Source organism: Artibeus jamaicensis, unplaced genomic scaffold (genome assembly GCF_021234435.1).
Source record: "Artibeus jamaicensis isolate MK-2021 breed Jamaican fruit bat unplaced genomic scaffold, CSHL_Jam_final scaffold_1964, whole genome shotgun sequence".
Lineage (NCBI taxonomy): Eukaryota > Metazoa > Chordata > Mammalia > Chiroptera > Phyllostomidae > Artibeus > Artibeus jamaicensis.
In genome coordinates, this window is record NW_026522030.1 from 63,831,135 (window position 1) to 63,853,449 (window position 22,315).

Here is a 22,315-nt window from a genome sequence, read left to right on the forward strand (position 1 = left end):
AACCTCATTAGGCTCCTGGGAGCCTTATAGTTGACCATAGTAAAGGCCCCAGCATCCAGCCCATCTCAGCAATAGACCCCTATGTTCAATTCCACATTAGAAGCAGAGAAGACGGAATCAGGTTTCAGATAATTAAGAATATATGTTGCATTTTTATTTTTTAAAGATTTTATTTATCTTTAGAAAGGAAGGGAAGGGAGGAGAGGGAGAGAAATATCAACGTTTGGTTGCCTCTCGTACGTCTCCCACTGGGAACTGGCCTGCAACCCAGGGACGTGCCCTGAATGGGAATCAAACTGCAGTTGTTTGGTTGGCAGGCCTGTGCTCAATCCACTGAGCTACACCAGCCAGGGCAAGAATATATGTTTTAGATCAAATATTTTCTCAGTCAATAGCCTTATCTGCCTATTTTATTGTCCCGAGCATATAGAATTATGAAGTTCCAAGAGAAGACCAAGGGCCTTGCATCAGAGTTAAGACACTGCTGTTAGGTCCATAAGAGATTTAATGGGTTTGGGATTAGAGTCTAATAATAGAATAACAACAACTGCATGGAAGTCCTGAGTTGTTCTCAGGGAATGTAGGTATTAGGTGCATCAAAGAGCAGCAATGGCTAAAGGGAGACCAGTTAAGCTGCAAACCCTCCTGTATCTCAGGGAGAGTGCTAGATTGAATGACTGCAAGCCTGCAGATGGCTGAGAAAAACCTGGTGTTCAGGTTTTTGGAGCCTTTGCAGGAGACTGGGAAGTCTGTGATTTAGAGTATCAAGCATGGTTCTTTTAAGAGATTTCATGGGCAGCCTGTACCTGGGGATTGTGCCCGAGAAGTGAAATAAAGTGTTTGACTCTCAGGGAAAGCTCTGCACTTAGGATTTCCCTTTATATCTGCACATGTCCCCTAACCTCTGGTTCTGCATCACCTGCCCTGAGCACAGGTGCTCCAGTGACTGGTTCATCCCAGTTTGTCTGGGATTCTTCACATTTAGCACTGAATGTCTGGCATTCTGGGAGACCTCTCAGTCCTGGGCAAACCAAGAGGAGCAGTTACTCCATGATGTGACATATTAATGAGCATTTCATGAGATGTTTATTGCATGGATGAAGGCATGTGAGTAGATGCTATGACGCCAGCACAAGCTTGCAGAGGGTGGAGCACAAGCTTAGCCTGAGATGGACCTGGGATAGAATTCTCATCCCCAATTACTGTGTGACCCTTAAGTTATTGATCTTCCTTGACATGGATGTATATAAAACACATGAGACAGTGCTTTAATATTAAGTGCTTAATAAATGGTAGCTATTACATGATTTGAGACATAAAAGTGATAATTTCAAGAAAGTTGTAATCAGTTATTCCTGATTTTGAAAGAGCTAGATAGAGATCTGTTGTGGACCACTCTGCCTGGTTCTAGGAATTGTAACTCTACCTCCTTTGGCTAAGGAGGAGTCAGTGACCTCTGGAATTCAAGCAGCAGGAGACAAAGCCTGTCTCTGGTAGCAAATGCTGCCTCAGTTTGCTGCCCCCAAAGCATGGTCTGAATTCCTTGACGGCTAAGACCCCTCAGAAAAGGGGCAACCTAGGCCAGACACAATCACTTGGGAGGCCATCATGGAAGGACTCGGGGTGATGCAGCAAAGAGCAATGGACTCTTGCCCCCAGCTTTGACAAAGCCCAAGTCTCCATGTTCTCTGGGAGAAGTGCTTCCTGGCTCTAATTCCCTTAAGCCTGAATACCTGTTGGGGAAGGGTGCAGCTCCTTGCCTTGCTAGAGCATGTCCTGGGGGAAAATCTGGCACCACAAAGACTTCCTGATAAACCTGTGAAATCTGCTCTGCTAAGAGTGCTTTCATTCATATGTTAAGAGTTTGAACAAAAAACCCTAAAACTCTGTTTCTGACAGACTCTGACTCAGATTAAGCCCTCAGATTTCTTTGAAATGTTATCTGCTGTTTGATCCTTGCTGCCCTGTATTCCTGTGTATTACAACCCAATAAAAACCCTTGGAGGAAGGGGCTCAATGCCTTTTTCCCCTGAGAAACTGGCCACTGCTCAAGGCCTTTTTCCTCTGGGAAAATGGCCACCTCTCCTCCCCATGCAGATCACATCATATCTCTGTCATGTTTACTCTCATCCATGGCACATGGGGGGACTTGCAAGGAAATTCGCCCCCACAGCAATCTGAATGTATGAGACCAGAGACCCCCTTTTTAAAATATATACTTATTAGAAAAATAAAAATTGACCTGCCTTTTGACCCAGCAATTCCACTGCTAGGATTATATCCTAAGAATCCTAAAACATTAATATCAAAGAACCTATGCACCACAATATTCATAGCAGCACAATTTACAATAGCCAAGAGCTGGAAGCAACCTAGGTGCCCATCAGTAAATGAATGGATCAAAAAATGGTGGTACATATACACAGTGGAATTCTATGCAGCAGAGAGAAAGAAGGAGCTACTACCCTTTGCAACAACATGGATGGAACTGGAAAGCATTATGCTGAGTGAAATAGGCCAGGTGTTGAAAGACAAATACCATATGATCTCACCTTTAACAGGAAGCTAAACAACAAAACAAAACAAGCAAGCAGAATAAAAACAAAGACACTGAAATAGAGAACAAGGGGACAGTGACCAGAGGGGAGAGGGAAGGGAATTAAGGGGGAAAAAGGGGAGTGATTTGGAGGAACAAGTATGAAAGACACAGAGATGAGGACTAGGGGGGAGCATGGGGCGGGGGGGCTGGGATGGGAGAAATAGTCAAAAAACTGTACTTGAAAAATAACTAAGTAAAATTGAAAAAATAAATGAATAAAAATAAAAAATATATAAAATAAAAATATATATATTTTTATATTTTATAAAATAGAAGTTTTATTTTTTAATCACCATTTATTCCTTCATACTGTCTTCCACCTCCACCCATCCTCCTCCCCCTCCTCAATTACCACACTGTTGTCTGTGTCCATGAGTTCTTTCTCTTCCCTACTTTTTTGTTTGATCCTTCCACCTCTTCCAGCCCCCTCACACATCCTGCTCTCTGTCTGTGAATCTGTCTTTATTTTACTTGTTAGTGCAGTTTGTTCATTAGAGTGAAATCATATGGCACTTGTCTTTCTCTGACTGGCTTATTTCACTTAGCACAATGTTCTCCAGGTCCATCTATGCAGTCAGAAGGGTAAACTTCTCTTTCTTTTTACAACTGAGTAGTATTCCATTGTGTAAATGTACCACACTTGTATTATACACTCATCTACTGATGGACACTTGGGCTGCTTCCAAATTTTGGCTATTGTAAATAATTCTGCAATGAACATAGGGGTGTTATGATCATTGGGTGCTTCCTCTACTCTTCCAAAAGCTCATACTTCACCAGTACCTATTTCTTAAGAGAGCTACCATTTACTGTGAGTCGGTTGGAAGGTGAGCAGCCTGTACAATGGAGGGCATAGTCCCATGGGCTTGAAGAATATTGGAGTTTGAAGGAAAATCAAAGTTTGTTTAGTTCAACTACTTCATTTTTTTTAAGTTCTTACTTATTTATTTTTAGAGAGAGGGGAAGGGAGGGAGAAAGACAGGGAGAGGAACATCAATGTGTGGTTGCCTCTTGCACACCTCCTACTGGGGACCTGGCCTACAACACAGGCATGTGCCCCAACTGGGAATTGAACCAGTGACCCTTTGGTTGGCAGGCTGGTGCTTAATCCACTGAGCCATACCAGCCAAGGCTAGATTACTTCATTTTACATGTAAGTAAGCTGGGTAAGACCCAGAGAGGTAAGTTATTTTTTCAATATCATACTTTGAATTAGTGGGGAGGCAAGACCAGAAGGGAGGTCTCCTAATAGCTAATGATCATGTTCTGCAACATATGTACCACTTTCTTCTGCCCCTGGGCCATATCTTCCCTTTTCCTCATTCTCATTCAAAGTATAGTTTTAGACTGCAATTATATTGGTTTTCTATTTTTGTGAAACTAGTTACCAGAAACTTAGTGGCTTAAAACAACGCACATTTATTATCTCATAGCTTTTGTGAGTCAAAAGTGACAACACCATTTAGCTAGAGCTTCTGCTCAGGGTCTCCCAAGGCTGCAGCCAAGATGCTGGATGGGCTGTGTTTCTTTCTGGAGCTCAGGGTTCTTTTTCAGGTTCATGTGCTTGTTGGCAGTTTAGTTTCTTGTGGTTGTTGGATTAAGGTCTGTTTTCATACTGGTTGTCAGCTGGGAGCTGCTCTCATTTTCTAGAGGATGCTCAGTTTCTTGCCACACAGTCCTCTCACAACACAGTAGCTCACTTCTTCATCAAGACCAGCAGAAGAATCTCTCTCTTCAGAAAGGGCCCGGTCCCTCTTTATAAGGGCCTGTACCTGATTAAGTCAGGCCCACCCACAACAAATTCACTGTCAGCTAATTGAAGATCTTAATTGTATCTGCACAGTTTCTTCACTTTTGTCAAATAATCTAGTCTAATCTAAATATAAGTGTGACATGGCCTGATACTCATGGTTCATGAGTATGTCCTGCCCAGTTTCAAGGGGAGGGACTTAGGCAAGGTGTATATACCTGGGGGCAAGAATACTGAAGGCCATCCTAGAATTATCCTATCACAAGGGTGTGGATCAAAGAAGATGTCTCATGAGAGGAGATACTTGAGCCGAGCACTGGAGTATGACATGAGAATTTCTGGTTTCCCCACAAACCTGTAAGTTACTTGAGGATACATTATCATGTTTCTTTTATGTAAATTCCTAATACTTAGCACAGTGTCTGGTGTAGCATTAGGTACTAAGAGTGTGTAACATACAAAAAATCAGCACGAGCAACACTTAGAGATTTGATAAAGCATTTGTGTTCTAAGAACGGCTACGGGGTCACATTTAGGAGGAAGCAAAACCAAGTCTATGCAGCCTCTATGACAATGTGGTCCACGTGTTTGTCAGTGGGACTCAAGAGACTCACATTTCAAAATCTGCTTCTGTTTTCCCATAGTATCTGAAGCACCTTGATAGAACCCTCCCAGCAAGTGCTGATGGAAGACCCCAGGTTTGCACTATTGACCTGGTTGGTTATTAGCTGCGTGTTCACTGCGTTTCCTTGGCTCCCAGATGCCTCTGTACCTACTGACGTCCTGTGACATCATGGACTATTATCCCAAGAATCAAGTGATACTGTTTGCATCATTTCCAGAATCCTGGAAGGAGAATTGGGATTACAGTTACTGTTCTTTAATCTTAAAATGAGCTTCAGCCAAGAAGGCGGAAATTGCTTAAGTCAGACCCCGTAGCTAAAGGTACAAAATGCCTAGATCCTTTTAAAGCTTTAGTTTGAAAGCATTTCTAGTGCTCATCTCAGCTAAAAGCGAAGGGTGCTTTGTTACAGAACACAATGACAGCTCAGGAAAGAGCAGTCTTTTGGCTTGCTGACACTGGGAACACAGATGCAGGAGAGAAAATGGTTTTGTGAAAAGCTACCTTATTTGGAAAAAGTCTTGGTTTAAGTAACAGTTTTTTTTTTTAAGGGCCTTGAGCTTTATGAATTTGGAAATGAAGAAGATAAAACATATTCCTCAGCAGATCTACCTAGGTGCATGCACATGGGGGCCACAATATGAGTACTGCATTGAATTATTTTTTTGTCTATGGGATTGGAAATCTCTAATTTTCATGTGTGTTTATTTTAATCATTTATCCATCTTCCATATTTTCTGTGTCTCTTTTTCCAAAATTATTATCTTTTCTTTTTTGGCAGTGTATAAAAATAAAATTATAAATGTATTTTATTAAAAGTACCATTGAACAACCCATCCCCCCCCCCCACACACACACACGCACACACACACTGGCTCTGTTATTTAGGAAATCCACCAATGTGCTGTCTTCATTCCAAAGGCGTGTGTCTGGGTGTGTGCGTATTTAATACACATAATCACTTATTTCTAGGATTCCACTCTCAGGACCCCTCTCATAATAGGGTCAGCCATCAAACCGAATGATCACAAAATTTTTCTAGACCTAAGATTATAACCACTCAGACTAAGAAACATAGCCCATTGAGTTACTCTGTTCCCATAACTTTGTATAGTTTATTATGCCCGTTTGACATAAAGGGCACAGGGAAACTGGATTTCTCTTTAAATATCTGGGGCTCAGAGTCTCTGGAGAGCAAGGATTTTTAATATAGTGTTTCTGAAATTTGAATGTGTGAAAGGATTCTGTAAACTGCTTGTTGAAAACAGAATGAACAGATTTCCGGTTTATAAGAATACATGTTTTAAATAAGCATCCCAGGGACTCTGATTCAGGAGGTCCACATTTAAAGCAATGTGACTGGTAACATAATTTAGGGGTGCAGAACCATTTTTAAGGGAAAAATAAAGTTTACCAAGGATACTTGTAAGTATATGTGTATGTGTGTATATATATATTGTTTTTAGGAATGTGTTATTTTCCCCACACAAGTCCAAAAGCATGTGTTCCAAATTTATATTCTCAGAGGTCTTCATGGCAGTAAGCTCAGTGTTTGACCTTAATTTCCATCTCTGCTGTACCTTTCACTTGTATTCCTTTTTTTTTTCTTTTTGTCAGTCGAAGAGAGATGACTCAGGTTCCAGAAAGGTCCATTTGCTTAAAGAACAAGGCATTTTCTTCTAGCATTCTGAATTGTTTCTTTCATTTTGGGGCAGAAGCAAGGGTATCAAGTGATATTTTTATCTTCTGCTAAAGGGTGCATTTTTGGAAGGGGGTGGGTGGAAGATCCAAAGCATGCCCCAGGGCTCTAACTTTACGGATTTCTTCCTTGTCCCCCTGCAGTTCTGATGAGAGTGCCTGCATCCCGTTAGTCAAGCTCTCCAGAAATCCTAGAACTGAAGTTGGATGGCTGTCACATGCAGAGAAACGAAATCTCTTAAACCCTTCCATTCCTTTTGCTAACAACTCTTTTTGAAAAGGGGAAAAGGAATAAATTCTTCAAGTAAGTGAAATGTGTATGAAGTGTGTATGTTTGACTCTCTCTCTCAGAGGGCAAACCCACCCTATTGACTCCAACTGACCCGCAGAGAGTTTCCCAGCCTGTAACCCTGGGCCTGGCTTCTTGCCTGCAGCCTTACACTTCTCTCTGACCACAGGCCATTTCCACTGGCCTGGCCTTAGCTGGCAACTTCACCATAACAAAACAAGCTTAAATGCCCTTTGTCCACAGCAGTAACCCCATCTTCTGTACTCCTGGTACTCATTCTCAACTCCCAGGCTGGGAAATATGAAGTCATATTTCATTCCTTATTCTTCTATAATGGTACAGATGGTTGCTCACAAAGTTATATTTTCCTCCATAACAACTTTTATGTACACCTCTTTTTTCCTGTTGCACATCCTGACTCAAGCACTTGATATCTGACACCTGCAATATTACAAGATACCTTTAAATCTTTAACGTCAATGTTGACACATTAATGACTTGTCTGACACAGAAGCACAGACCCACATATGACAGATGGAAAGAACTGGATATTATATGGCTCTTGGGAAAAGAATCTCTCTTGAGATTTTGCTAGGTTCAAAAATCCTAGATTTCCAGTTCTTCACATATGACTCATTTATTCACTCTAACAGTAAGTGTGTCCACATTTTGGAGGATATACTTACAACCTCTGCTAAAGGTTGTTTAGCTGTCAGAAGCCTTCAGTGACCAAGTCTCATAACATATATCATGTGAATATGTATATATGCAGGCATGCATACACACATACACACACGAACATGTGCATGCATAGATGTGTGCACACATGAATATGTGTATGTGTGCATGCATATACACACATATATATACATGTATATATACATATTCAGAATACATATATGTGGGAAATCCCAAATAAAAAACTAAAATATTCTCCCTTTCTCTCTGTCTCTCATCTCTGTCTCTTTGTCACATTCATAGGAAATCAAATGTTAACAATTTTGGCAATTGTCCTTTACTGCATGCAGTTTTTGCACTTATACATGTATTATTTTGAAAGACCAAAAGCTTTCAAATACATCTGAAATGTAACAGAGGGGTTGTAATGAGGCATGTAAATGCCCACCTGCTGTCACAGGGAGGTCACTGCCACTACACGGAGGCCTCGTCTGGCCTAGTTCATCGTGACCTTCATTTCTCCTGCCTGAGCTGTTGGGGACAGAGAGCTAAGTGACCCTAGGATTTGACAGGAGGAGGTTTTTGGTGGCTTTGAAAGAGCTGTTTCAACTCAGTAGCAAGAAAGTCTGACTTCCAAGTGGGTATATGTACATCCATACACATGGACTGCAGGAAATACTTACTGTTTTATTGTGTTTTGCTTCATTCTACTTTACAGATGCTGCTTTTTGTTTGTTTGTGTTTTCAAATTCAAGGCAAGACCCTCCACTAGCAAAAAGATCATCGTTCACTTCATCAAGATACTTTCTTGTGGTGGTCTAGAACTAAACCCATGATATCTCCAAGTTACGCCTGTCTAGTCTTCTAGAGTAATGAGTCCCTTTAAAACCTTGAGGATGTGGAACATCTTTTTGTTTCTCTGGATATAAAAACCATATAATGTGGCCCACTGAGGGTGAGGTGGGTAGGGCAAAATGGCTTCATTCTGGGTTTTGGAATGCACTAATTTTTCCTCTGGGAAAGGCACATTATAACTTCCCTTGCTGTAGCTACTGATTTTTTTCTGTCACTGATGAAGGTGATACAACTTATTACCTGGGCCCATGCCCCAGGCATGAGCAGGCCCATGCAGTTGTTTCTGCATAACAAGGCAAGGCTTTTGAAGCACGCCTCGTACTCCTCACATGGTGCCTCTCTTGACTAGGGGACTGGTTTTCAAGACAGCCAGCCAGGCACAGGGCACATTTGTGGTATTGAGAACATAGGATTTCAGTTCAGACAGATATGGATCTGATACATGCTGCCTTAGTAAATACTTAATCTCTAAAACCTCAGTTTCCTCATCTATAAATGAAGGTAATGATGCCTACCTCACTGATTCTTTGGTCCCCACGGATTGGAGATTTTCTAAACTTGCCCTTGGTGTCAGATTTTTTACCGTGGCCTCATTGATAACACCAGTCCAACTGATCTGCCATCCATAATGTCACATGCAACTCCTATTCTGAGGCATTTTTTGTCATGGTGTTATATTTATTCGGCAGCTTTCCTGCAACAGAATTTTCTCTATCATGTAAAAATCACTTATTGGACCATTGTTTTCTCACTTTGATGCAGAGGCAGAAGCTGACCATATGGCATGGTGTCAGCTATGCAAATCGGCCCCTGATAAGCCAGTGTGACACATTGGGGTCAAACAGAAGCACTCACAGAGGGCCTGGACAAGCTGCCATCAGGAATCAATCAATAAGAAGCATTTTTTCTGATTCTAATTTTGGCTTTCTCCTCCATCCCAGATATAAAGACAAAACTTCTCACTAGGCAGGGGGATGAGAAATAAAGAATATTAAAGATATCCCAGCTTTCCACCTGCACGTGGGTGACAGAGTCCCGGAATTAGGGGGTTTTCATTCATTACAGCAAAAGCAAAGACCCAAAGATAACAGTGCAACAAAAATTATGCAGATAAAACCAGCAGGTGGCGCTGCTGCTCCATGCGTCTTTTCTGAAGCCAGTAACTGCATAGAGAAGAAAGTGTTTTAATGATGCCCCTGCAAGGGTCTGCTAAAAGGAGTAGACCCTTATTGTGTCAGTCAGAAGTAAGCTCCTTTCGAAGGGGCTTAGCTCATTTGACCTTGGAAACTAAAGGCTTCGCTCCACCAAAAAGAACGGAAATCGGAGGGAGATTTGCAAAGAGCAGAGCTTTCAATTCCCCCACAGAGAAATAAGGTTAGTGGACTGGAGACAGCAAGCAAAAAAACAGCACAACTAAAGATATTAGCCTTGGGAAGCCCTGAGGTTAATGTGGATGATAAGAGCCACAAAACCTTACTACATGCTAATTTGGTTTGTTAACTGATTACATCCTTGAGAGAATTTTTTTTTTCCTCTGGACTGGATGAAGAATTCCCTTGAGCAACAGCAGTTTTTGTATCAGGAGATTAAGTAGCATAGAAAATTACAGCCTTGCATTTGTGCTGTTTGAGTTAAGGTGGTGTCAGCATTCCTATTTTAAGCCATTATTTTCAAGGGTGTGAGTTTGACTGCAAATCCAGATTCAGCCAGGGTATCACCTCAATGTAGGACATGTGTGGCAAGGGTAGACTCATATAGAGGACCTAAATCGCTGCAGAGGCGGTGGCTTATTGGAGCTGACTCACTCACTCTTAAACAGAAAGCACAATAGAAGTGGAATAAAAATCTACTGAAGAAATATGTAATGAGTTAGAAAAAATGTTGCAAGATTACTAGTGCAAAGACTTAGTGCTCATGCATGACAACAGAACTGACAAAACACGCCTTATTAGTTTTTAATGATTACTTGGGCCAATGGTCCATGAACTGAGATAGATAGAGCTCCATAGACTATAAGGGCCCTGAAGAGTGCCTAGGCAATAAACATGCATTTTAAATATTGGTTAGCACCGTGCCATGAGCATTACTCTGGAAGGCCAGCTGGCTAGGTTATGTGCTAACATAGCCAAAATGACTGAAGATTTTACACACACACACACACACATACACACACATGTGTTATATATGTGTATGTATATATATAAATATATATAATTTCATATTCGTTATGTGTGCTCATGGTAATCATAAGGGAGGGAAGGTTATAAACAGTCACAGAGGTTTATCACAGTCCAAACACTATTTTATATATGTAACTTGCCTACTCCTACAATGACTCTTCCAATGATCCCTTTATAATAGGATTTATCTTTCACATTTTAGGGGTGAGAATACTGAGGATTCATGACTTGAAGCAATTTTCCTTAGGTGTTAATTGGCGAGTGCTGGGAATTTAAATATAGGATTATCTGGTCTGGGGCCTGTAATCTCTCCACCATAATACCTTATTTGTGCTTTAGAAGGTATTTTATTCCCTTTCAATTTCTACCTGGTTTGACATGGCTGATTAGTCCCAGTTTCCTCATCCATAGAACAAGGACAACCTTATTACCAATATTACCAACCTCTGGGGGGTGTTGTGAAAAATGACTTAGCACAGTGCCTGCCATGCAGAAAGCACTCTCATACTGTCCCCACCATCGCAGCTGTCACATTTGAGATGAAACAAAAAGGCCATGGTAAACAGTGTGCTTTGGTTGCAGCCGGAGCTCTCAGCACGTGCAGGAATTGTGCCACAGAAGTCTTAGTTTCCTCAATTTTCTCAGATTCATGAGGTGTAAGAGTAGGGTGCATACATCGATTATTCAGCCAATAAGTAGACAAAGACCAAGAAAGGAAAGCAGGCATGGAAAATTGCATGTCGATACTCAGAGAAACAAGGTGATTGCAGTAATTGAGTGGAACAAGAAGGAGTCACATGTGTGATTATCTGCTGCCTTCAGGGTGTCAGTACTGCTCTTGTCTGCATGGTCTTTGAATGGATGAGGAGGGATTGTGTAGACATGAAACCTTCATTTCAGTAGGGTTTGTTTTATAAAGGGACTGTTATACACACACAATGAAGTAGTTTCAGAGAAACAAAAGCTACCTGGGGTTTCGACAGTAAGTCCAACTATAACAGGGTGTGGCCAAGAGGGGGTACCTATATAGGGATTTGTAATGGGGTCCAAAACTCAAGGTGTCCAGGAAATCTTAGAAATATATATAGGATGTCCTTACCCCCACAAGTCTGAGCTGGGGGATGGCACAGAGAGCAGGACCACTGAGAGTTGTTTTGCATAGCAACAGCTTTGCAAGCTAACCTCTGTCATGGTCATTTAACATTTCCATAACATTTAACTGGTTTCATAGATATGTTAAATAGCTGTGGCCATGCTTTGAGCCAGGGGGATGGAAGTGACTTCCACCCAAGATGTAACTGGGAGGCAACTCCCCCTGGTTATAGCGCCTGCATGGGAGCTTGGAGATGATTGGCTCCATGCCATGGGGCCATGCCTGCCTGGACTTACTATGGCAGCCCAGTAAAGCTAGACGAATATGGGAATGCTGGCAGGTGTAACTGATTGCAGGAGGAGTTGGAAATGGGGCTGCAGAGAAAGACTGGTGCTAAATGTAAACCTAGGTGTGGCAGCCATGAAAGGGGGAGAACCACACGGCATTGGTGAGAGTCATGACCACATGGCTTTGGGGTGCTCCCTTTTGCCATGTGGCTTAGGAAGCAGGAGAGACTTTGTCTGGAAGAAAAGGGGTGAAAGGACTCTTGCTGGTGGGCTATGAGAATGTGCCACATGGTTCTGGATTAACTGGAGATCATGGCAGCAACATAGCTGATGGTGCCGGGATCCTGAATCGCAAACTTCTACTTCTTTTCCTATGGCACCCCGGACTGGGCAGAGGGAGAAGGAAGGACTGTGTGCATTTGTGGGTATTCTAAAGGACTTTAGTATTTTAATGAAGACATTAAGTCACTACTCTAAGTCTGTATAGCTTTTAAATAAATAATTCCTTTCCTTTTCACCAATCTTTGGCATTGAGAGACGTCTTTCCCCTTCTGGCAGGCAACGTGAACCTAGTATGGTAGGGAGACCCCCGGAGAAAAAAGGGGAGGTCCTTTCAATAATAGTACATTGTTCACCCCTCACCCTGGTCTGTTCTGTAACACAACTATGTAACGGGCTCAGGCCTCCACAGGACTCAAATGCCTCTCATGGGTTCATGATGCCTGTGGAGGAGGTCCTTCAGGCTCTGTATTGTGGAGGTCATTAAGATGCTTTTGGGACAAAGAGTCACCAACTGGGGGCATTAGGTTGACAATCTGGAAGGAGGATGCATTTGTTAGGGGCAAAGTGTGGAAGTAGAACAGGGAAGTGGGGGGAGGGCAGGGTAAGAATATAGAAGAAGAGCAAGGAGAGGAGCACGAGCCTGAAATTGGAGGCAGAGAATGAAAAATGGCCCAAAGAAGAAACTCTCCATGTCTTATGTTTTCAGCCAGTCATGCATGAGAATTTCCTACACAGTGGTTTCAAACACACATGCACTATGCGGACACCCAGCCCATGAGCCTTAGAAAGAAATCTCTGAGAAAGGATCCACCTTTATGTGCCTGACAGTGCACTTCTGCATTCATTAGCTATGCTAATCCTACTCCCAAGCTTATCCCATTTTCCCAGGTTAGGCTGGAGGAAACCAGCTGTTGGCTTTACGTTACATAGCAAAGGTTTAAGCCTGTCCCTCTACTTGTGCTCTTTCTAACAAGGTCAAGGACAGGTAACCTCTCCGAGTTCTCATTGTGCCACAGGATGTTGATTAGCATTACTCTGCACTGAGGTTGGTTATGAGACTGTGCATAAAAGTGCACAAGATCACATTTATATCAACATAAAGCCCTCAAACAAAGAGTTGCACATAATAGGTGTTAAAGAAATGTTAGTTTATCTTCACTCCCTCATTAACCAGTCAGAATGCATGTAGACAAATGCCTCCTAGTCAGTTACCAACCTGGGCTTGATTCAAACCCTTGTGCTTTGGGAGGAAAAAAATTTTATAGGAGAAAAACTTAAATTTTTTAAAATAGCCTTTTAAGAGACCTGGGGAGGTTGCTGAAAATCGAGCTCTCAGTTTCACGGCAAATAAAAACAATGGAAGCTGCTGGACATTTGCAGGTGTCTTTCAGGAGCTGTATTTGCTGGGACACCACATACAAGCACAGCAATGCTGAAGCACAGTATGAATCGCCTGTTCTTTAATGGCGCTGGCCCGCTGCATGCAGGCGCTTGTGTGGGAGGCCAGCTTCTTTAAGCTACATTATTCCACCTCCTGCGGGATTTCAATTCATCTCCACCAATTCATCTACATACCACACAGGTTGGTAAAAAGTGTGTCATTGGAGGGGACGGTTTTGGAATAAGGAATCAACTCCCGTTTATTGCAGAGGAAAACACCAAAGCTAAATAGAGAACTGTGCAGATGAATGCCATCTGGGTTAATAAGGCCAATGTTGGAAGAGTTTCAAATTGCTTCCGCAATTAAAGAGCCTAAGGAAATCTATGTGTTTGGGTCTCAGTGAGAACACACCAAATAGAGAAGAACATTCCATGTTTTTCTAAAAATACAAAAAGCAGGGCTTTCCTTCCCACAGTTTAAACAAAGGGAAAGGAGCGGTGGGGGCCAGCCGGAGCCGGGCGGACTCCAGTCTCCCACCACAGCAGCGGTCTGCGCAGTGACCTGGCCACACTATGGCGGTCACCGCAGGCCCATGGGGTCTGGGCCCATTCCCTGGCACGGAGGGAGGACAACGGTCCTCTTTCCAGTGATCTATTTCTTGCAATTAATAAATTCTTTGATGGTTATTGTCGCTGTGTTTCACGGAGTAGAGAATCAAGCACAGAAAAATCCAGACCCGGGCAGTGAGCAGCGGTGTCTGTGTGCGGCTCCTCTGCTCCGCCTTCACTGAGCGCGCCCATGGAGCGAGCCCACGGAGCACGCCCACGGGTGGGCGCCAGGTGCTGGAACGGAGCTCAGTAGCAGCCTTTGCTCTGCGCTTTCAGGGCGTGACGTCACAGGCGTGGCTGGGGCCGGCCTGGACTCTTTTCTCTTCACCCCTAACAATATCTCCTAATGAAGAGTTTATTTATATTGACTTCTTTAGCTTTTGGGAATAGAATAAACATCAAATAAGCAGCTGCATAAGGAAGTAGAACCCCCAGGCTCCTAACATACCTGCCTCGGTTATCCTCTCCTTGATCACGCATTGGCAGGCAGCCTTTAGAACCATCCTCCCATCCTCCCGGAGCTCACCCGAGTCCTCAGTCCCTAGAACTTTAACATCCTCATTCCTCCTCATCTTCCCCATTTGTGGCATCCTCAGTGGGGGCTTCCATTCCTGGAGGCTTTTGTTTTTAAATTTAATGTTTATTGTGTTTTTTCCATGACCATTTAGTCCCCTAAACCTCCACCCCTAGCAATCACCACACTGTTATCTATGTCTATGAGACTTTTTTCTTTTTTGCTTAGTCCTTCCACTCCCTATCCTCCTCCTCTCACTAGCTGTCAGCCTGTTCTCCAACTACGAGTCTGTTTTCCTTGCCAGTTTATTTTGATCATTAGATTCCACATGAGTAAGATCATATGGTATTTGTCTTTCTCTGACTGGCGTATTTCACTTAGTATAATGTTCTCCGGATCCATCCATACTGACATGAAGAGTAAAATTTTCTTATTTTTTACGGCCAGGCAGTTAGTATTTCATTGTGTAAGTGTCCCATAGACTTTTTATCCACTCATCCATTGATGGACACTGGGCTGCTTCCATATCTTGGTGATTGTAAATAACAGTGCAATGACCATGGGGGTGCTTATGTTCTTTCGAATCAGTGTTTTGGGTTTCTTCAGATATATTTCCAGAAATGGGATAGCTGGGTCAAAGGCAAATTCATTTTAAATTCTTTGAGGTATGCTGGAAACTTCCTGAAGCTAGCTGTTCATACCTTTCTTGGTGAAGCAAAGAGGAAGAAGCTGCAGTTCCTCTCTCTGGGTGACCTTTGTCTTCTTTGTATTCTTCCTCTGGGCCTCATGTCAGGAGCTCTTGACTGGAGTTCAGCTTCTAAGTGTCCACAAACCCTCAGGAATTGCCTGTAACTCGCACATGTTTCCGAAAACAAGGTCTATGGCTTTAATCAGATTCGCAAAAAGGTCTCATACCCCACCAAAAGGTTAGGTTGCATGGCTCTAAATTTCTCTCGGGTGAGCAGATTGTTTCTGGTATGCTCTGGGTCTTTTCCTAATCTTTTGTCTCTGGTGTGCATTCCATACTATATTAGAGATTTAGGTCTCTGTTATACAGTGGAGTAAGGATGTCTGTTATTGCTTACTTCGTAGATTTGGATAAAAAATATGGGAAAGATTTGTAAAGAATTACTATGTTTTTGTTATTTTTCAAAAAGCATGTTCCCCCCCCCCCTCTAAAGATAAATAAAATAAAAATACTTCTTAAAAAAAAATAAATAAAATTGAGATTGCATGTTAATTACTCATGGGCCAACACTGACCTGGGAACCTGTGGGGGCAACTTTGCCCGCAAGTCCCCCCGTCAGCCACAGATGAAAATAAACTACCAAGGCATGATCTGCTTGGGGAGGAGAGGTGGCCAATCTCTCACAGGAGAAGGACCAAGAGCCTCGTCCTCAAGGGCTTTTATTAGGTGTGTATCACACAGGAATACAGGTAAAGCTCATCAATCAATGTCAGGCAGCAAGGATCAAACAATAGATAACATTTCAAAGAGATCTGAGGGCTTAGTCTGAGTCAGTGTCTGTCAGGTAAGGGGGTTGCCAAATCTTTGGGAGACATACTCATTTCCTGCTTGGACCCTTATCATATGAATGAAAGCATTCTTAGCAAAGCAGGCTTCACAGGACTTCAGAAACTCTTTCTTATGCCCAATCACTCCAGAACCCGCTCTAGCCAGCAAAGGGCTGCACCACCTTCCCAGTCATAGGTTTTTAGGCTTAAGTGGATCAGAGCCAGGAAGCGCTTCTCCCATATGGAAATGGGGACTCGGGCTATGTCAGAATAGCTGGGGTGCAAGGGTCCATATTTGTTTCAGCCCCCCCAAGTTCTTCCTTGAGGGCCTCCCAAGTGATGATGTCTGGCTTCGGTTGCTCCCCCTCTGAGTGGTCATATCTGTCATGGACTAACCGACCAAACACTGGGGACCAGAGATGGATGAAGAAGAAGCAGCACTGCTGCCAGGGAGATAAGCTTTGTCTTTTTAGTGGCTCACAGTCCGGGGGTCATTCACTGAGCCTTATTCACTGGGGGGTGGCTACAACTCCTGAAACCAGGCAGAGCAGTTCCCAACAGGAACCATGTTTTTTAAAAATAACTATTATAATTTTTAAATGAGCCAACAGTCAGAAATTGGGGAGACTCTTACATTAAAATTAAGATTGTTGGCCCTGGCTGGTGTAGCTCAGTGGATTGAGTGCAGGCTGGGAACTAAGAGATTGCAGTTGGATTCCCAGTCAGGGCACATCCCTGGGTTGCAGGCCAGTTCCCAGCAGGGGACTCACAAGAGGCAAACATACATTGATATTTCTCTCCCTCTCTCCTTCCCTTCCCCTCTAAAGATAAATGAATAAAATCTTTAAAAAATTAAGATTGTTGGCTTTTCTTAATCATTTGGAATATCTGCCAATGCTGGGTTCATATTCCTGCATGAAAACACATGCCAGGGTGATCTGAGTCTTATTTGTTATTGCATTTGTGGTTTTTTCTCAAAGTAGAGAAATATTCTTCTGTACCTACAGCCATCTCACTCATTTGCATGTGTCTTCCGGTATGCACTTAAGTTTAGGACCCTATTCTAAAATGAAATGATCAGAACACAAGAAGGGGGAAAGGGTGGGTCACTGTGGTAAAAGCTTTGTGTCCAGCCCAGATTGCCCTTTCAAGGCTGGTCCCCACCCCCAGCTGCCCTGAGTGTGGGCTGCTGACCTCTCAGAGATCCCCTTATCACCTCTTCCACCTTGGTGAGACAGTCTCTGCCCTTGCTGACCCATGCCCCTCCCACCAGGCACACTGCACAGGCACAGCCCTCAGCTAATGCCTGATTAAGCCAGGACGCAAAGGTGAGAGGAGCTTGGCTGTGCAGTTTTTGTCCCAGAGTTCCTGTGGGGTGAGACTAAAGCAGGGCTCCAGCGGAGGCCTTGTATTTGCACAACTGCTTTCCTGCCCTACCCTGCTCTCAGCATGCTCTCTCCTGATGGAAAACCCCTGCCATCAGTGGTTCACACGGGAATTCCCCTTTAGGCTTCTTTGGGAAATCCCACCCTGTGGGTTGCTGTCTGTGGCTGTGAAGAGGAACCCTTAAGAAGAGCTGTGGTCCTGTCCTAAACCAGCACAGGTTTCATGAATGGACAAAGGGGAACTCGAATTGAGACAGAATATTCTAAATTCCTGAACCCCTTCTTCATCAAAATAATTCCAGTTCCAGGGATGGTAGATCAGTTTTACCTTTCACCCCAATACTATCAAATTAGCATCCTGTACTTAAAATGTTATGTTGAAAATGACTGAGGTGGGGACTTCCAGGCAAGATGGACATGTAGGTAGGTACACTTTGCCCCCCAAAAGAAGGACAACAATAAATTTAAAAAAATAACCATAACTGCCAGAAAATTGAACTGTATGGAAGTCTGACAACCGAGGAGTTAAAGAAGAAACATTCCTTCAGACTGGTAGGAGGGGTGAAGAAGACAAAGAAGATGCATGGCAAGGTGGCTGCTGGTGGACTTGGTGGGCCCACATTTGTGTGCAAGACAGACTGCACAACTGAGGGTTCACCAGCTGGGAAAAAGAAAGCCTCAAAACCTCTAGCTGTAAAAACCTATGGGGGTTGTGGTGGCTGGAGAAACTCTGAGCCTCCTCACAGGAGAGTTTATTGGAGACACCCACAATGTCTAAGAATGCACACAGTTCACCCACCCAGGAATCAGCGCCAGAGGGCCCAGTGTGCTTGTGGGTAGTGGGGAAAATGACTGAAAGCTGGCTGAGAGCTAAGCAAGCAGCATTGTTTCCTCTCAGACCCCTACCCCACATATGGAGCAACAATGTAGTAAAGTGGGTTGCCCCACCCTGGTGAATACCTAAGATTCATTACTACGTAACAGGTGTGCCAAGACAAAGAAATATGACACAAATGAAAGTAGAGATCAAAACTCCAAAAATAGAATTAAGTGATGAAGAGGTAGCCAACCTATCAGATTCAGAGTCCAAAACACTGAAAACTAGGATGTTCACAGAAATGGTTGAGTATGATTGCAAAATAGAAGAAGAAGTAAAGGCTATGCAAAGTGAAACAAAGGAAAATATACAGGGAAACACAGGGAAGGGAAGGAAACTGGGACTCAAATCAATGATCTGGTCCAGAAGGAAGAAATAAACATTCAACAAGAACAGAATGAAAAAACAAGGATTAAAAAAATGGCAAGAGGCTTAGGAGTCTCTGGGACAACTTTAAATGTTCCAACATCTGAATCATAGGGGTGCTAGAAGAAGAAGAGGAAGAAATTGAAAACTTACTTGAAAACGTAATGAAGGAGAACTTTCCCAATTTGGTAAAGAAAATAGATTCCTAGGAAGTCCAGGGAGCTCAGAGAGTCCCAAAAAAATTGGGGCCAAGGAAGCACACACCAAGGCACATCATAATTAAGTTACCCAAGATTAAAGGGAAGGAGAGAATCTTAAAAACAGCAAGAGTAAAGGAGACAGTTACCTACAAAGGAGTTCCCATAAGGCTATCAGCTGCTTTCTCAAAAGAAATGTTGCAGGCAAGAAAGGACTGGAAAGTATTCCAAATTATGAAAGGCAAGGACCTACATCCAAGATTACTCTATCCAGCAAAGCTATCATTTAGAATAGAGGGCAGATAAAATGCTTCTGAAATAAGGTCAAGTTAAAGGAGTTCATCATCACCAAGTCCTTATTATATGAAGTGTTAAAGGGACTTATCTAAGAAGAAGAAGAGGATCAAAACTATGAACAGTATGTGACAACAAACTCACAACTATCAACAAATGAACCTAAAAAACAACAACAAAAAAACAAACTAAATGAACAACTAGAACAGGAACAGAATTACAGAAATGGAGATCACATGGAGGGTTATGAGTAGGGAGAGGGAGAGAGTAGAGTGGCAGAAAAGGTACAGGGATTAAGAAACATAAATGGTAGGTACAAAAATAGTCAGGGGGAGGCTGAGAATGGTACAGGGAATGGAGAAGCCAAAGAACATATGTCCACGAGAGGATGCCAGTGGGAGGGCAGGTGCCAGGTGGAGGGGAATAAAGGAGAGAAAAAAATGGGACAATTGTAATAGCATAATCAATAAAATATATATTAAAAAAGAAAATGATTGAGGCAAAACACAGGCAGGCTCAAGGGGAGAGATACTACAATGATGATAAGGTCTATTGAGGCTCAAGATGCAAATGAAGTGGCATGTGGCCTTTCCTATCCTGTGCCTTTCTTCAGGGCTTAGCTTGTGCTACCCATGAATCAAGACTAGAAGGCCTTTCTCAGAGCTTCTATAACAACTGTAATTATTCATATTGCCATTTTCCTCAAATTGCATTTTTAATAGTTACTGAGCTGTAACTGACCTACATATTTCAATTGTACAGTCTGTAAATTTTGACAAATGAAATAAGCTGTAAAACCATCACCACAGTCACAATAATGAACATATATGTCTCATGCAAAAGCTTCCTTATGTCATTTTGCAACCTTTCCTGCCAGTTCCTCCCTGCCCCTCACATGCCGCTGGGTCCCCAAGCAACCATGGGTATGCTTTCTGTCACCATAGATTAGTTTGAATTGTTAAAATGTTATCTAAGTAGAGTTATTCACTATGTATTATTTATGTATAGAATGATTCATGATGTATTTTTAAAATTTGGCTTCTTACGCTTCACATAATTATTATTTTGAGATTCATGAATGTTATGTATACCAATAGTTTATTTATTTTTATTTTTGAGTAGTATTCTATTCTATGGCTATATCTTAATTTGTTGGCTATATCCATTCACTATTAATAGAAACAAACTTATATTGCTTCAAGTCTTTGGCTATTACAAATCAAATTGCTGTGAATATTCATGTACAGCTTAGGTGGATGAAAAGATAAGCCATAGATGAGGAGAATATAATTGCAAGATATATTTCTGAAAAGGGACTTTTATCCAGGATATAGAGGGTCTGGTACAAATAATGCTCCCTTGTTATTATAAAATCTTCTATTACAAAATCATAAGCACATAATTATGTAACATAATAATATCACACTGAAGCACACCATATGCCACTTTAGATGAAATTTTCAAATTAAAACTATAAATTATTACACCCATATTATTAGTCTATGAACCACACTCAGGCAGGTGTTACTTCTGCTGGACCCTGTTGAAAGAACTTTCAAAACATGATAATAGGAAGACAAACAGCACAATAAACAAATGGAAAGATTTGAATAGGTGCTTTACAAAATAAAATATAGGGATGACACATGAAAATATGCTGAGTGTCATTGATTATGAGGGGATACTAAAATCAAAGTGAGAAAGTGTTTATATCCTATTAGTAAACAAGGTGGTAGTTTCTTAAAAAGTTAAACATACAGCTAACATTTGATTCAGCTACTCTACTCCTAGGTATCTACTCAAACTGCATTCTAATTTATGATTATTTGAATGTTTCTTTCATTAAAGTGAAAGTATAAGCTCTATAAGGATAAGAGTACTGCTTTTTAAATCTTATTTTATCTTTTTTATCAAATATGTATATGTCTAGAATCAAGTGTCATGTCTGGAACCTGATAGTTGTTCAGTAATTTTAATCCTAGAGTTGAAAGGTGGGCAATAAAAACTACTCCTGAATTTTAGTGGCCCTGGAGTCGGATTATCATTTTCACAAAGACGAGAAGTAGAACCACATCCTTCAGGCTCCGCTGTGATTTCCTTTGCATTTGTAGCAAGAGGTTTTCTGTGATTCCATCCAGAGTCACCACTGCCCACTGCCTGTACGTGATGTGAGACTGTGAGTTATTTAATGGTAGAATTCAGTTCTGGTCTATTTTTGTGCCCCCCTCCCAGCTTCTCTGTTAACAATTTGCACCTATATTTGCTCCACTAAATATGGTGATTGGATGAATTAAACACAGCTTGACACCAGGACATGACCTTTTATTCTTAGAATGTATAGGACCTATAAAAGTAGACAATTTTAATGTTTTTATTCAATCTATCAAAGACTGATATTGTACTGAATTGTGAATGTTTTAAAGCAAAATCTAAAGGCTATTTTTCCCAGTATAAACATTATCTGTGCACATTAAAGAATATGTAGAAAATATGGACAATGCAGTCAGTGGAAAAGTGTGGTGTAATACCTCTTTGGAGCACAATTAGGCATGCTACCAAAATTTTAAATTTACTTCCTCTTTATCCAGCATCTCTAGTTCTACAAAATTATTCTATAGAAAATATTTCTTAACAAGCCTATCAGGCTTTCTCCTATGCGCTTTTTAGTTGTGATTATACAAGGGACATGATTTTGTATTGCTTTTTTCATTTAACACAAGATTATCATATTTGATTCCCTGTGTTGTTAATCAAGTCTTCTACGTGAATGGCTGTCATGAGATGGCACCACAATTCTCCTATTGGTCATTATATTAATGTGATAGGAATAGCTTATAAATATTTC